The sequence below is a fragment of the Urocitellus parryii genome, chromosome 8 (assembly GCF_045843805.1).
Source record: "Urocitellus parryii isolate mUroPar1 chromosome 8, mUroPar1.hap1, whole genome shotgun sequence".
Classification (NCBI taxonomy): domain Eukaryota; kingdom Metazoa; phylum Chordata; class Mammalia; order Rodentia; family Sciuridae; genus Urocitellus; species Urocitellus parryii.
The window spans coordinates 8,217,971-8,232,738 of record NC_135538.1 but is presented as its reverse complement, the minus strand read 5'-3'; positions in this window follow the sequence as shown (position 1 = coordinate 8,232,738).

Genomic DNA, 14,768 nt, shown 5'->3' with positions numbered 1-14,768 from the left:
TGGGTCACACATCTCCGCATGGTCCAATCAGCTGTGCCATGGGGGGTGGCTGTCACCTGGACTGAATTGGCTCTGTCCTGTGAGCAGGAGATGATGACTGGCATCTCTCGGAACCAGGCAGACCAATGAAAAATGAGACGCTAAGAAGATGAGTCATCGAATTAGGTGACACAGTTTGAAAATGACTTCACTTGGGGTAAATTGAAGGTTTCACGCTTCTTCAGTAAAAGGCTGCAGTCTCTCTAACTTAGTGGCTGTCCTTCTTAAGTTAAGAGAAGTTTGGGAAACATTTTTGTATTCACAATGAAATCATGGGCTAGATTCCCTCCACCATACCTCTTTTCAAAGGAAAATGCAAGCCTGCCTTTTATTTCCTAAAACACTCCTGAGGATAATTCTCTTTGAACAGAAATAAGATGATCAAATACACAGTCTTTATGAAGCCTTTGGCTTTCAGGCCAATTATGATAAAAATGACCAACATGGGAATAACATCCCTGAAAAGGATACGATGGATTAGCCAGAGACAGAACTTCTTGAGAGCACAGGCCAGTATGGCCCAGAGCGCTCACAGTGGGGAAGGTGGGGTGTCCGTGGAGTAATGTGGAGAAACACTTTGCTGGGAATGCTGAGGTTCCTGGCTTTCTCTGAATAAAGTCCCAAATCCTTCCCACAGCCTCCAAGTCCCTACCTGATTGCCCTCCCACCCCAACATGCTCACGGTGACAACCTGCACTACTCCCTCTTCACTGGGCACAGGGCTACTGGGCAGAGTAGACCCTTAAGAAACCCTTGTCAGCTGGGTACCTTCGAGGCCAATTTTTCAACCTGGGGATATCAGTGAAGCGGGATGTGTCAGTCCCCCTCTGATTCCCAAGGCCCCGCAGGTTTTCAAACTGTCCCCTGGTCCTCCTCAGGCCTCACTCCTCACCACCCTCCACTTTCCTGCTCAGTTTCAGGAGACAGCCTCATTGCACAAAGCCAAATGGCGTCACCGGAGGGGACCGCTCCATGGATGTACCCACGCTTGTGCCTGCTCAGGTCCCCTGAGAGACTCAGCTGAAAGAGAGGCTCAGGTCCCCTGAGAGACTCAGCTGCTCTGCTCCTGTGACATTACAGCTTCCCTCCCATGGCAGATGGGCAGTGGCCGCCCCCTCACCCCACGCCCACCCCGAAGCTGCTCCTGTCACACTTTTCCTGAAATAATTTCCCTGCCTTGAACCATTCTTTGCAGATTTTCCCACACATCTTCAAAATGGTAGCTCAGCCGTCTAGTTTCTTGTTTGGGGGTGAAAGCAGATGATACCTGAAGGCAGTTTTCTTTGACTTCTCTGGTGAAAGCTTGAACTCATTAGGTCACATGAGAGTGGGGCGGGGGCTGGGTGAGCGCTTTAGGGAGAGAAGACACACAAAGAACAATGGAGGGAGGGAGACAGGGGAGAGAGGGAGACAGAGAGAGAGAAGGAGAGACATTTCCTCCAAGCCTGGCCAGTGGGAGCCAGGTTGAGGTTCTGTGGGGAGCAGAGTCCTGCAGACCACTCCTTCCCCTCTCCAGGATGGCGCAGGATGGGGAGATCCCTGGTGAGCCCATGGGGCTGGGGCTCAACCCCTCCCCATCCCAAGCCTGGCTCAGCCAGCAAAATGCTATCTGCAGGGAAAATTCAGGCCCCAAATGCCAATAAATAGAAGAGACATGACCCTTGGGGAAGGTGAGGAGTTTTGTGGCCCTCACACAGACCAGATCCCAGAATTCAGGGACAGAAGGACAATTTGCTCTAACCATACAATCTGTAAAAATGGGTTCCAGTTAAAACTGGTCAGCCTGGGTCGAAGTGACCTAGAGTTGCCCTAGACCTTTGCCACCCACAGTGGGGGTCTGGAAGTTTGATGCAATCCTCAAACTTCCTCAAAACTCAAGGGGTATACCTGGGCATGTCTCTGGAAATTTCCCTGGGGCCTCTAACAAAACGGGGGGACCAGAGGGGCACGTCATCCTGCTCCTTCCTGAGAGGACCCCTGCTCTCCCTTGAGAGTCTCCTTTTACAAACTTTTCCTGTGCCTTCTAATAAACTCAGACCTGCCCAGAGCTACATCTGGCATGACTGTAAGAACTGGTGACAGAGACGCTGTGACCACCTCAGCCTGTGGCATTGCCACCCCTGAGCCCAATGAGCCAGAGGAGGGCGTGGCTGGCAGCGTCTCAAAGACAGGAGGTCCAGTTTCAGAGACTGATGATGTCACTCCAGACCCATGCTGGCCTGAGGCAGCCTTCCTTCCTCCTCCTCCCCTCCCTGATTTCCTTCCAGGGCTCCCCATTGGCCAGGCCCATCTGGAAGCCTGGTGGCAAGGAAGTTGGTTGGCAAAGTTGACACAGGTCAGCCCCTGAGGCAGCAGAGAGCAGAGAAGACAGCAGGAGAGGAGACCTGGGGGGACAAAAGGCTTCTCTACATCTGGGGATCATTGTTTCCTTTTAGCACTTCATGCCATAAGCAGGCGTGAGTGAAGGACCGAATTCCCTCTCTTCCTAGAAGTGGGAGAGACAGTGAGGGGGCATTTCACTGAGTCAATCACACATAGTTAAGGAAACAGACCCAAAAAGCTGAGATGACCTGGCAAAGTCACAGGACGGACTGACAGGCCTGATGAGAACTCTGGGCCCTGCTCCCTCCACCTGCCTGTGGGCCACCACTGCCCTTTCCCTGACCTGTGAGTGACATCCAACAGGTCAACGCAGTCTCTCCCACAGAGTCTGTTTTTGGCTGGGGCCTGCCCATCAACACTGACCCCTGGCAGCACTCTCAGCTGAGTCAGGACAGAAGTCAAGTTCAAGCCCATTTGCCACCCTGCACTCCACCACTTTATCCATTGCAAATGGCCCTCAGTTTCAATTCCTGAATGAACCTTCTACCTTCAGAGACGCATGCTTTATGGTCAGAAGAGAGGAGAAAGGATAGTTTAAATTAAATCAATGGTTTCCACCCAAGGAATCCAGTTTTGGGTTTACATTGACATAGTTTGGCTTCCTTCAGCCCTTTTCTTGTTTTGTTCAATGTACCAAGTGTTCAGCCTGTTACATACTCAGTGCTGTTGAGCTGTGTGTTTGTTGCCCTCAAAGCATCATCAAATTTAGAGAAAAATACATCTGTGCTAGCGTGGGTAGGTAAAATGCCCGGCCCTAGATATACTTCCTTGGCATATTTAGGGTGATCATTCAGGGAAATTCCCGCCGACACAGGAGTGGTTCTGAAAGATGTTCTTTTATAACAGAACTTGACATCTATCTACACTAATAAACATCAAAGGCAGGCATGGGCTTTTCTATCTGACACTCCCCTTTCTGACTAGGAAGTATCTTTCCATAGGAAGGAGAGATGGGGGATCTGGCACCCGGCCCAGTCAAAGGGCCACAGGTGGCCGTCCCCTGGGAGACTCCATCTGTAGCACAAGACAATCCTGCTGAATGAGCACAGACGCCCACTCCCATGTTCCATGGTGTGCACCTCCTCCCTGACCCCAAGAATCCCAAAGCCCTGACCCCTTTGGTCAGCTCTATTTAAGGGTCAGCCATCTTGCCCCTTGTTATGATTTGGGCAAAAGTCCCCTGAAATGTCCCCTGGAGGCTTGGCCACCACTGCATCTGTGTTCAGAGGTGAGAACTTTGGGTGGTGATTGGATGATAAAGTCAGACCTCAGTGGATTAATCCCCTGATGTGTTTGGAATTTAATGGCTATCAGGAGGTGATGGAAACTTAGGGGTGGGGCCTAGCTGAGTTATAGAGGAGATCTGCCCACGGACCCCCTGCCAGGCAGCCAGCAGAGGGGTCCCATCCTGAATTCTTGTGTTCTTGCTTGAGAGAGTTCCAGGTTCACAAGAAGGTTCCTAAGAAGGGCAGGGAGAAGGGGGAAGGACAGGGAAACCCTGGAGAGTAACAGTGGGTCTTCGAATGGTGGTGGCCTTCACTAAGTCAGGGGTCTTCAAGGATTCCTGGGTCCCACTGTTCTTACTCAATTTCCCAACCCCCTTAATCTCCTTGAATAGCCCTCAGCACACTTTCTTTGAGGGTCTTTGATGTCCTTGTCACAGGGAATGGTTGGGGTAGCTGTGACATGGTTTTGGTGATGGGGGAGGGTCCTGGCCACCTGGTAGATGTGGCAAGATCTTGAAACAACCATTTCTCTCAAGGGGGTGTGATTAACGGTGGCTGGGGGAGATTCTGACATGCTGTGCCCCATGATCCGGGTGCTGCCTGTCCCACATGGCTCCCTGTGGTTTTCACCCGCCCTTCCATGTCATTTCCCTCTCTCCATCCGTGGCTGGCCAGCTACCTAGAAGTTGGAGGAAGCAGGTCACTGGAGTGTGGCCTTGCAGGGTCTCTTTTGTCCCTGGCCCTTTCTGTCTCTCTTCACTCCCTGGCTGCCACGAGGGGGGAGTTTTGCTCCACTAGCTCCTGGTCATGATGTTCTGTCTCCCCAAGGTCTTAAAGCAGCAGGGCCAGGTGACCATGGGACCTCTGACTAACTAACACACCCCTCTCTGAGTCTCACACTGAACGTGTGTGGCATCTGCACTTGGGCACTTAATTTGTCTGTGGTCTGTCTATTGTCACTTTATTTGAGAGACTAAAATGGTCAAACCTTCAGTGGGAAGAGCACCTTTAGACTTCTCTACCCCCTTTCTCCCCAGCCTGGGCTGACCAGGGTCACTTTGTCTTAGCTTTGCTCTGCAGCCACCTCCACGTCTGGATTTACAGGGGCTCTGCGACTCTCCCCCTCTGCCTTGCTTGGTGTGGACACCAGTGCACGTTCTCCCCAGCCACCCACCTGGCCCCAGGCAAGCCTGACCTGCATTCCACCTGCCCACCATAAAAGGCCCCTCCCTCTTATTACCTCCTGGGAAGGTTTGGAAATGTATGGGGGGGGGGTTCAAAGATAGATGTGGGAAGTCTATAGGGGAGTTTGACCTGCTGGGATAAGTTTGAGGTTCCTTGGGAATGAGGGTACGTGTTGAGGACTTCTCTGGGCACCCTGACAGCAGCAGGAACTCCTCCCTGGGGCACAGATGGTCCATGGCTCGGCAGGCCCAGCAGGGCGGTGTTGGGAGAGTGGAGTCAGCCTCACTTGAGCCCTCAGCATGCCCTGATTTTTGAAGGGAAGTCAGGCTTCCCCACTGTTCAGCACGCGTCCATCACTTCTTCCACCAACAGTCGAGCTGAAGCAGCGGGGTGTGCGAGGGAGCAGGACGAGCTCTTGGCCACCTCAGAGTCCACGTCCACACCACAGCAGCCGGGAAAGTGGAGCTTCTTTTTTTTTATAAGATTGGGAAAAGTGTACGTAAATGTTGAATTTTTTTTGTTTACTTGCTTCTCTGTGCTGTCATCGTGTGATGGTTGGATTTCCATGTGAAGTGCAGCTGCTTCGAGACTCTAAATCCCATTTACAATGTTTTTGGGTGGCCCTGTTGTATAGGAAATATTTTTTTGGTGACCAGGGTTCCTTTCTGTTTTTGATGCTGAATTGGAAAATTCTGTTATCCATTGGGAATGCTCTAGTTAATGAGAAACAAATGGTGGTCTGAGAGGTATAAAACTTGCTGACCCGTCTGGGGGATTTTCTGGAACTTTGTAGTCAAGATATTTCTGAGTTAATTTGGAATTATTGAGTTGAAAAATAGTTCATACCCTGGTTCACATTCAAATAAATACAAAGTTCACAGGATTAATGTATCTATCCATACATCAATCATAGTCTATTTTAATATGTACTTACTGAATACCGAGACCATTCATTCCTTGTTTGTTTTAATCTACTTTTTGGAAATTTATGCACAGTAGATTTACTCTTTCAATGTGCACTTCTATGAGTCCTGACAAATGCATAGTCATATTCTTACCACAAAAATTAATATGGAGAACAGTTTCATCAGCCCCAAACCATCCCCCTGCCTCCGCCTTCAGCCTTCCACCACTGACCTATTTTCTGTCTCTATACTTTCACCTTCTCTAGAATGTTGTGGTAAAGGAATCAGACAGACTTTTGAGTCTGCAGTCTGTTGAAGCACCATGTATTTGAGATTCCTACATGCTGTCCCAAATAACAGGAGTCTATTCCTTTTAATTCCCGAGTATTATTCCATTATAAATGTATATGGTTTGTGCGTTGGTAGGTGAAGGATAGTTGGGTGGTGTCTTGTTCTGAATGATCATGAATAAAGCTGCTATAGACATTATATGCAAGATTTTGTATGAGCATAAGTTTTGATTTTTCTTGGTAACTACCTGGGAGTGGAATTCCCTAAGGTAAATGATTTACGTTTAGCTTTGTAGAAAACGGCCGGACTGTTTTCCACGGTGGCTGAGCTAATTTGCAATCTTACCAGGAAAGTTTTGGAGAGTCAGATTCTCCACATGCTTGCCAGCATCTGAATTTGCCTGTTTGTTTGGACATTTTTGGGCATTCCTGCAGGTGTGGTATGGTATCTCACTGTGGTGTTAATTTGCCTTCTCTAAGGACAAATGACGTTGAGCTCTCTGTCCATGTCCCTATTTGCCACCCAGATAGTATCTTTGGTGAAATTTCTTTTTAAAGTATTCTTCCCATTTATACTTTGATTGGGCTATCTGCTTTCTTATTATGGGTGGTAAAAGTGTTTAATACCATCTGGAAATGAGTTCTTACTCTGACATGTGGCTACCATGACTTGTCTTTTTAGTTTTCTTAGTGTCTTTGGGATAGCAGACATTCTTAATGTTGCCAAAGTCAAAATTAACGATGTTTTTCTTTTATAGATTGTGACTTTGGTGAAATATTTAAGAAATTGCAAAGATTTTTCTCCTATGTCTTCTTCTAGAGTTTTTTTTTTTAATTTTGGCTTTTACATGTAGGTCTATAATTTATTTTGAGTTATTTTTTGTAAAATAGAAGGAATTAAGTTGCTATTTTTTCCTCCATCCGTGCTTGGTGTTCCAGAATCATTTGTTAAAAAGCTAGGCATACGCCTAGCTCTGTATGCCTCTGTACGCCTGTGGAAAATCAATGGGCCCTATAAATATAGACTTATTTATGACTTGGTTCCATTGATCTTTTTGCCTATCTTTATGCCACTACCACATGTTTGTTTTCTTGACTCTGTATAGCTCTAAATTAAGTCTTGGAATCAGGTGTGTGAATTATCCAGCATTTTTTTTCTTCTGAAAAATAACTTTGGTTAGTCAAGTTCCCATACTTTTCTATGTAAATTTTAGAAACAGTTGTAATTATAATTTAAAAATTTCCTTATGGGATTTTGATTGATGTTGAATTCAGTCTTATAAATATATTAACAATAAAATCTCCCAAGCCATGAAATGGTTATAATTTTTTATTTATTTAGACCTTGTTTGATTTCTTTTATCAGTGTTTTTAGTTTCCAGTATTATAAATCCCATATATATTTTGTTGAACTTATGCCTAAGCAGTTTATTTTTTTGGGTGGGGGTGTTATTATAAATGGTACCTTATGAAATTTATTTCCGATAGCTTATTGCTAATATACAGAATTTTAATTCTTCTTGTACATTGACCTTGTATCTTCAATCTTGATAAATTCACTGATTAGTTGTAGAGATTCTTTTTTGATGACATCTTAGAACTTTCCACATAGACAGTCATGCCATCTGTGCACAGTGACAGCTCTATATCTTTTTGTGTATGCATCTTATTTTTCTTGCCTGTCACTCTGGCTAGTATTATGTTGAACAGGAGGTGACAGAAGATACCCTCACCCTGCTCCTGGTTTTAGGGGAAGGCTCTCAGTCTCTAATGTGAAGGATGATGTTAGCTACAAGCTTTGTGGTGGATTCACGGTGTCATGTTAAGGACACTCCTTTCTGCTCCCTTATTTCCTCTGAGCTTTTATCATGAAGGGATATTGAATTTTGTCAAAAGTTTTTACTGCCTCTACTCACATAGTATAGATATTTTTATCATTTACTCTGCTGAGATGATGAATTACATCATTAGATTTTGGAGTATTAAACCAGCCTTGCATTCCTAGGATGAATCCCATTGGTCCATGATGCATTATTATTATTGTATGAATATACTTCTAGCTTCAATTTGCTAATATTTTGTTGAACATTATTACATCTATGTTCGTTAGAAATAAAGCACTCTAGTTTTCTTTTTGTTTCAAAGTAATTTGAACCTCATAAATTGAGTTGATAAGTGGTGCTTCCACTTCTGTTTTTTTGATGAATTTGTCTAGATCCATTATTATATCTTCAATATTTGGTAGAATTCCTCAGTGAAGCCATTTGGACCTGGAGTTTTCTTTGTTGGAAAATTTTGAATTCAAAATTCAATTTCTTTAATAGATATAGGGCTATTCAGGTTTTTCAATATCTTCTTTCATATGTTTTGGTTATTTGTGTCTTTCCAAAAATTGGTTCATATAATTTGAGTGACAGAATTTATAGCATAAAGTTATCCATATTATTTCCTTATTATTGCTTTAATATCCATATGGTCTGTGGTGATGTTCCTTCCTTTGTTTCTGACATGGATAATTTTTGTCTTCTCTTTCTTTTGGTTAGTCTGTCCAGATGTTAACCAATTTGGCTGACATTCAAAGCATCAGCTTTTGTTCTCATTTTTTGCAATGTTTTTAAGTTTTAAACTTGATCAATTTCTGCTTTTATCTTTATTAATTTCTTTCTTTTTAAAATCTTGCTTCAGATTTAATTTATTCTTCTTGCTCTACCATCATCAGATGAAAGCTTAAATCATTGATTTGAGAAATTTTTTCTTTTTACTGTGAACATGTTAGGGCTATGAAATTACCTCTGGGCACCACTTTAGCCACGTCTCATAAATTTTGGTACATTGCATTTTCATTTTCACTTAATAATATAAAAGTTTTCTTTAAATTTGCACTTTGAATCACGAGTTATTTAGAAATGATTGATTTAAATTCCAAATCCTTCCTTAAAAATTACACATGGGCCTCATTGTCTAGTCAATGTGAAGAAATCCTTCAGAACTGAGTACTAAAAAGGAGATTTCTTAATACTCTGTAGGAACTTAAGCAAATTCCAGGCTCACCTCCAAGTTGCACATACACACAGCAGAACCAAAGCAGTGTAGCAAAGGCTTTGAGAACGGAACTCAGATTTAACCACCAGCCAAGTCTCAGACTAACATCCGAGGGGTCCATGCAGAAGACATGAGTAACAGAGCAAAGCCTTTGAATGCCGGCTGATGACTAGAGGCCCTGCCTACAGAAGGAGAGATAGAGCTTGCTGTCTTAACCTAACTAGGCTAATTGGCTTTTTCTAAAAATATAGGCATTCTTCAGCATATTATAAAAGGATAAGAGAGCGAGAATCTATACAACATAACCCTCACAATATCCAGGACCCAAAACTACTTGTCATAGAAGAAATGACTGTAAGAAGAGTCATCTAAACACAATACCAGGCCTGGAGAGTCAGATCCCAGGTCACTGTGCCATTCGCAGCCAAGTCAGAGCTCTCTTGGGTCACCTCCTTCCCTTCTCCCCACGGGCCAACCCTGCAGGGAAAATTAGCAGAAGGGAAGGGATCAGGAGTAAAAGAAAAAGAAAACAGAGAAGACATCACAGACAACCCCATTTCTGGGCTGCAAGCTTCGGAAGATCTGACGTGGTAAGGAAAGGCTGCAGCTCTGAATCGAGCTTGAGGGAGAACATTTTTATTAATAACCGAGGCTTCTTTTCCTAGGAGTAGCCATGGGTGCTTCTGTTTTCCAACACTGACCAGAGAAGAAGTGTGATGCTGCTTTATCCAAAGACAGAGAAGGAACTAGCTCTACTAATAAATGTCAAGAGAAAAGGGGTAAAAAGGAAAAAGTGGAGGTTTTTGTGCTTCCATTCCATGATTCTGGCTTATTCAATGTAATAGTTGCATCTAAGTTCATAAAAAAATAAGATTATACCATCCTTTCTGTTTTGTAACTTTTTTCCTTAACAGCATATTGTAGATGGCTTTTCATATATTACATGTAATTTACTTGACTTCCTGTCATAGGATATTCAAGTTGGTTCCAGTTTGTCACTATCATATTTGCGCATATCATTTGCGTAAATGATTGATTAAAATGTTAAAATGAAATAAAATGAAAGTCTTTAAAATAGGGACTGCCTTTAATAATAGGCTAATGAGTCTGGGCACTTCCTCTGAGGCAAGCGCTGTTCTGAGTGCCATCTCAGTCCTCAGGACAAACCTGTAGAGAGATGCTCCTGCTCTCAGTTTAGAGAAGTTGGAATGCTAGATGTTAAAGAATTGAGGGTGCTAGAGGGCAACGGGGAGCTAAAGGGCCTGAGGCTGCAGGCGTGAGCACCTTGCAGTACACGGGGTCTGTGGGGGGAGTGTAGAGCCCTCCCATGTTTGTCCTCCCTCCTTTTTTGGGGAGGGGGGTACTAGGGATTGAACTTGACCACTGAGCCACATCCCCAGCCCATTTTGTATTTTTTATTTTATAAACAGGGTCTCACTAAGTTGCTTAGCGCCTCACCATTGCTGAGGCTGGCTTTGAACTCACAATCCTCCTGTCTCAGCCTCCCAAGCCTGGCTTGTACTTCTTTCTTCCTTTCAAACAACACTTCTAATTTTTAGCGGGGCACGTGCTTCCCTTGTGGTCATGTCACTAAGCGGTGGCCAGTAGGAAGAGAAACAACGAGAGCCACCTTAAGGTCATGACCTCAATAGGCAAAGTGTTTATCCTTGAAGCGTTCACCTTCCCCTGAGCTGGGATTTGAGCACGGTGGTGAACTGGAGGAGCTCCGGACTCAGGTGGAAGCCAGCATAGAGGTCACCCAGGGCCCTGCCAGCCCTGCTCACTGCCTTTGGAGAGGAGCAGTGCACGGCACCCAGGAAAACCTTTTTATAACAGAAGTCGATGTCCCTTCTTTGCCGATGGCGTCACTGCAGTAGGATCAAGCCCACAGTCCGTGAAGACAGCAGGCAGAAAGGAAAGCAGCAGCCTGTCCCTGCCACTTTCTGCCACCGTAGAAGCAAGAGGCTAAGCTGGGCAAGGCTCAGGGGGTCCAGGGGACAAGAGCAGACATGGGGACCACCACAGTGCAGAGGGAATCTGCAACAAAAGGCTCCTAACACCTGGGGGGAAGGCAAGAGCCAGGATGGGAAAGGACCGGGCACTGGGGTGGACACAGCATCTCAGACCCACCCTCAGGTGGGGACGCAGCGAGTTACTGGGAAGGCCGCCACTGAAGGCTGGCCACAGGGAAGAGGCTGCAGGTGGAGGCCGCTGGCCAGGAATGCATCTGTGTGCAAGGACACGGCTGTCAGGGGACCCAGTCCTGCTCAGCTTCCTCCAGGGATGGTGGTGCACTTGCTGTGCAGCAGGACTGCTCTGGCTAGAGAGGACAGCTGTGTCCCATGACATGTGCCACGTAGAGCCCGTGCAGTCGCCAGGTGGGGCCTGACTGCACTGGCCTTTGGGCTGTGTCTCAGACCAGGCCCTCCACAAACAACTGTAGAGCCTAAGGTCAAAGAGGAGTCGGAAGCCCAGCTCTACGTCCAAATGTGGGGTTACGAATCCCAATGACTCACTTAAGACAAGACCTCTTCCTTCCTCCTGCTGGACAGAAATACCTTCATAATTAAATATAAGAAGGGAATAGTGAGTGCAATAAACAAAAATAAATATATATAAAACTGTGTTTTTATATGACTGAATGTCTGAAAAATATCAAAGATGGCTTCATCTCACGATATTGTGACATCTTGGTGTTCTGTAGCGTTCTGTGAGTGGCCTGGAGATGCTTGGATGAATAACAAAGACATTCGCAAATTATTTTATATGAATTCCCTAGTGCTGCCTCAGGCCATTTGTATGCACTACCCCTTGAAATCAGTTCTGTTGTTATCCCCAGTCTGCAAAAACCGAGGCCTAAGAGGTTTTCCTGAAGTTATGCACTAGCCAGTGGTGATGATGACCGTGAGACCACAGCGGGGCTGGGAGAAAAGCCCTGCAGAGTGAGCAGCAGGAGGCCTTGCAGGTAGCCAGGCTTCAGCGAGGCGCAGCACCCTTTGTTGGATGAATCCTCTGCCCCCAGTCCTCCAGGCTTGAGGGTCAACCACGCAGGTGCACATGCAGGCTGTGTCCTGGGTCGTCTTGCCAGGTTCTGGGGCCTGCAGCCGTGACATTGTCATGGGCTCTTTCACCACAGAACCTTTGCCCACGTGCACTGGGTTTGATGAAAACCCCACGGGTTTGTGGGATCCCTTTTCCTCAAGTTTGAATACCGTCTGCAAGTTAATGGAAACTCAGTCCTTATGGTCAAGATCCATCCGTAGTTCATTGACCGGAATCCCACTCAGTCAAGCCAACACTGCCTTTTCCTTGAAAAAAAAAAGGCCAAAGTCACAGTTTTGCACCTTATTTCCGTCTGAAATTCTACCCTTGCTAATTTTCAGCTAATTTGGATCTGGCCAATGGGAGCACCCTCAGCTTACGATTCATATGTTAGAGTTTATCCTTCCTTGTTTCTGTTGATCACCGACGCAAAACAGGCAGCCCCCTGTTGGTCATGCAGCCATCCAAGCCCTCTAAGACTCCAAAGTGTCTTCTCAAATGTTACTGGTAGAATCTCCTTTGAGAAATTCACTTGAATTTTTTGACTATCGTGAAATTACTTCCAAAACTTCTGACCCACCTATCGAAATAAAACAAATGCATAAGATGGGAACTATGAAAAGTTATCTATGTCTGTTTCGATGGAAAATATCCATTGGGTTGTCCAGTGTCCTTTGGAAGAGACTCCTTCCTGAGTGAATATAGCTCAGGCTGATTTTTTTTTTTTTTTTTTTTTTTTTGGCACTGGAGAAAGTGAGGCCTGAGCCCTGGGATCATTTTTAGGCACTTACATTTGATGATGCTTGCTTATGGGTATTTATAAAGCCGTTGAAGAACATGTGGGCTGAGCCATTGTAATTGTGGATGTAGCACTATACAGGCTGCACAGCAAGGAAGAATGTGGAAAGGCCTATTTTTAAAAGGAAGTTTTCCAGAGCTCAGTCTCTGCTTTACATTAATTCCCCCCTTTCGAAATAATCAATATCTGTGGCTGAATTTGAAATAAAATTGAACTGTTAATTTTTACATTTACCTGAAGATACAAAGTAGGCACACTGAGCATACCTAGTCACGCGGATGTCCCAAACCCGCTGACTGCCCTTGTCTGCTTGCTGGCCAGAGGCCATCAGCTGTAGCTCTAGGCCACACACAGGGCCCTGAAAACGGAGAAGTTGGGAGGAAAATCTTACACCTCATCAGCTCCAGGCTTCTTTCCCTTTTTGGAGTGAGGACAACATTCAGAAGGATTAAGAATCTTCTCAGAGACAAAGAGAGCCGTAGGGAGACCGTGCCTCTGAGCTGCTTCCTTCCCCGAGTTGTGTCCACAGGTGTAAAAGTCAAGCTGTATGTGTCAGCAGGATGTGGATTACCAGAGTGACCTTCAGAAAGGTGTCCACAGTGTCCAGAGCTCTTCCCTGGGTGGACATGACTGTCTTTATCATGAGTGGACAGTGTTTCTCACTGCAGCTGCCTCCAGTTTTCTGGTTCGAGTGCGTGGCAGGGTTGCAATTCCCTGTCTTTCAGCAGAGGACAAGGGTGCCATCTCCATGTGGCCATCCCAGAGTGCCCTCTTCCTGCTGTGGGGACTGTGTGGTCAGTGTTGCGATGGATCCTTGGCCATCCTGGGCTCCGGGCTGCCTGGCAGCTCTCCGTGTGTGTGACACCGGAGCAGGGGCTCAGTCTCTGTGTGTCTCCTCTGTGACTGAGAGGTTCTTTGGCACCAGCCCATGCTGCCTGGCATCTGGTGCTCTGGCAGCATCCCTTTCCACCTGCTCAGATGATGCTCCTTCACCTCCCCAGGAGAACCCGCAGGACCCCACTGCTCAGCTGATGTGGTTGGTGGACTGTCTTTCTCCAGCTCCAGGAGTGGTTATGTGAGAAGAGCCAGGCACACGAAAGAATCCATCCTTTTAGGATTCAGGATGTCCATGATTCCAGCCAGGCATTCAGCCCAGGACTCTTTCTGCCATGTTTTGTAAAAAGAAACTTTCTCTCCTCCTGGGCCAGGCTGTCTGGACGTGAATCTAATGTTCCTAGTGGTCCTGTTATCACCAACTGAAAGACACCAAGTTAGCACGAAAGAAAACAGAGCCCATATGTGAAGAGAAATGGACTTCTGGAAGCACAGTCTGAGATCCTGGATCCAGCTATGCCTGAAACAGTACACTGTGTAATAGCACAGTTACATGAGTCAATAGCAGCTTTTGTGTATGTCGGTTTGAGTTCAGTTTGAAACTTGAACCTGAAAAACTCCTGTTTTAAACACTCAGGGAAAACATAATGGGAGAATTCACAGACTTACCCATGCCTTAGACTCTGCTTAAGACATGTCTGTACGAGAGAGGAGAAGTGTTGATGATCTGGAGGGATCGGGGGTTAGGAGCCGTTGGTCAGTGAGCTCAGGGGGAGGGTTGGGGCACTGGGGAGTGAGGGAGGTGAGAGAGGCGGGCAGGAGGTTTTAATAAGTGGTTCTGGAGTCTGATGAAAGCCCTTCCCAATGACATTGGCTTTGAAGTTCAGTTCCTTGAGCCCAATATTGCTTTATTTCCAAACAGGTCTCAGCATTTTTTGGTACATCTATTGGAAGAGCTGGTTTTCATGACTGTTTAGAATGGAACATTTTCTTTCTCCTCCATTTCAATTCTTCTGTTTGTTTT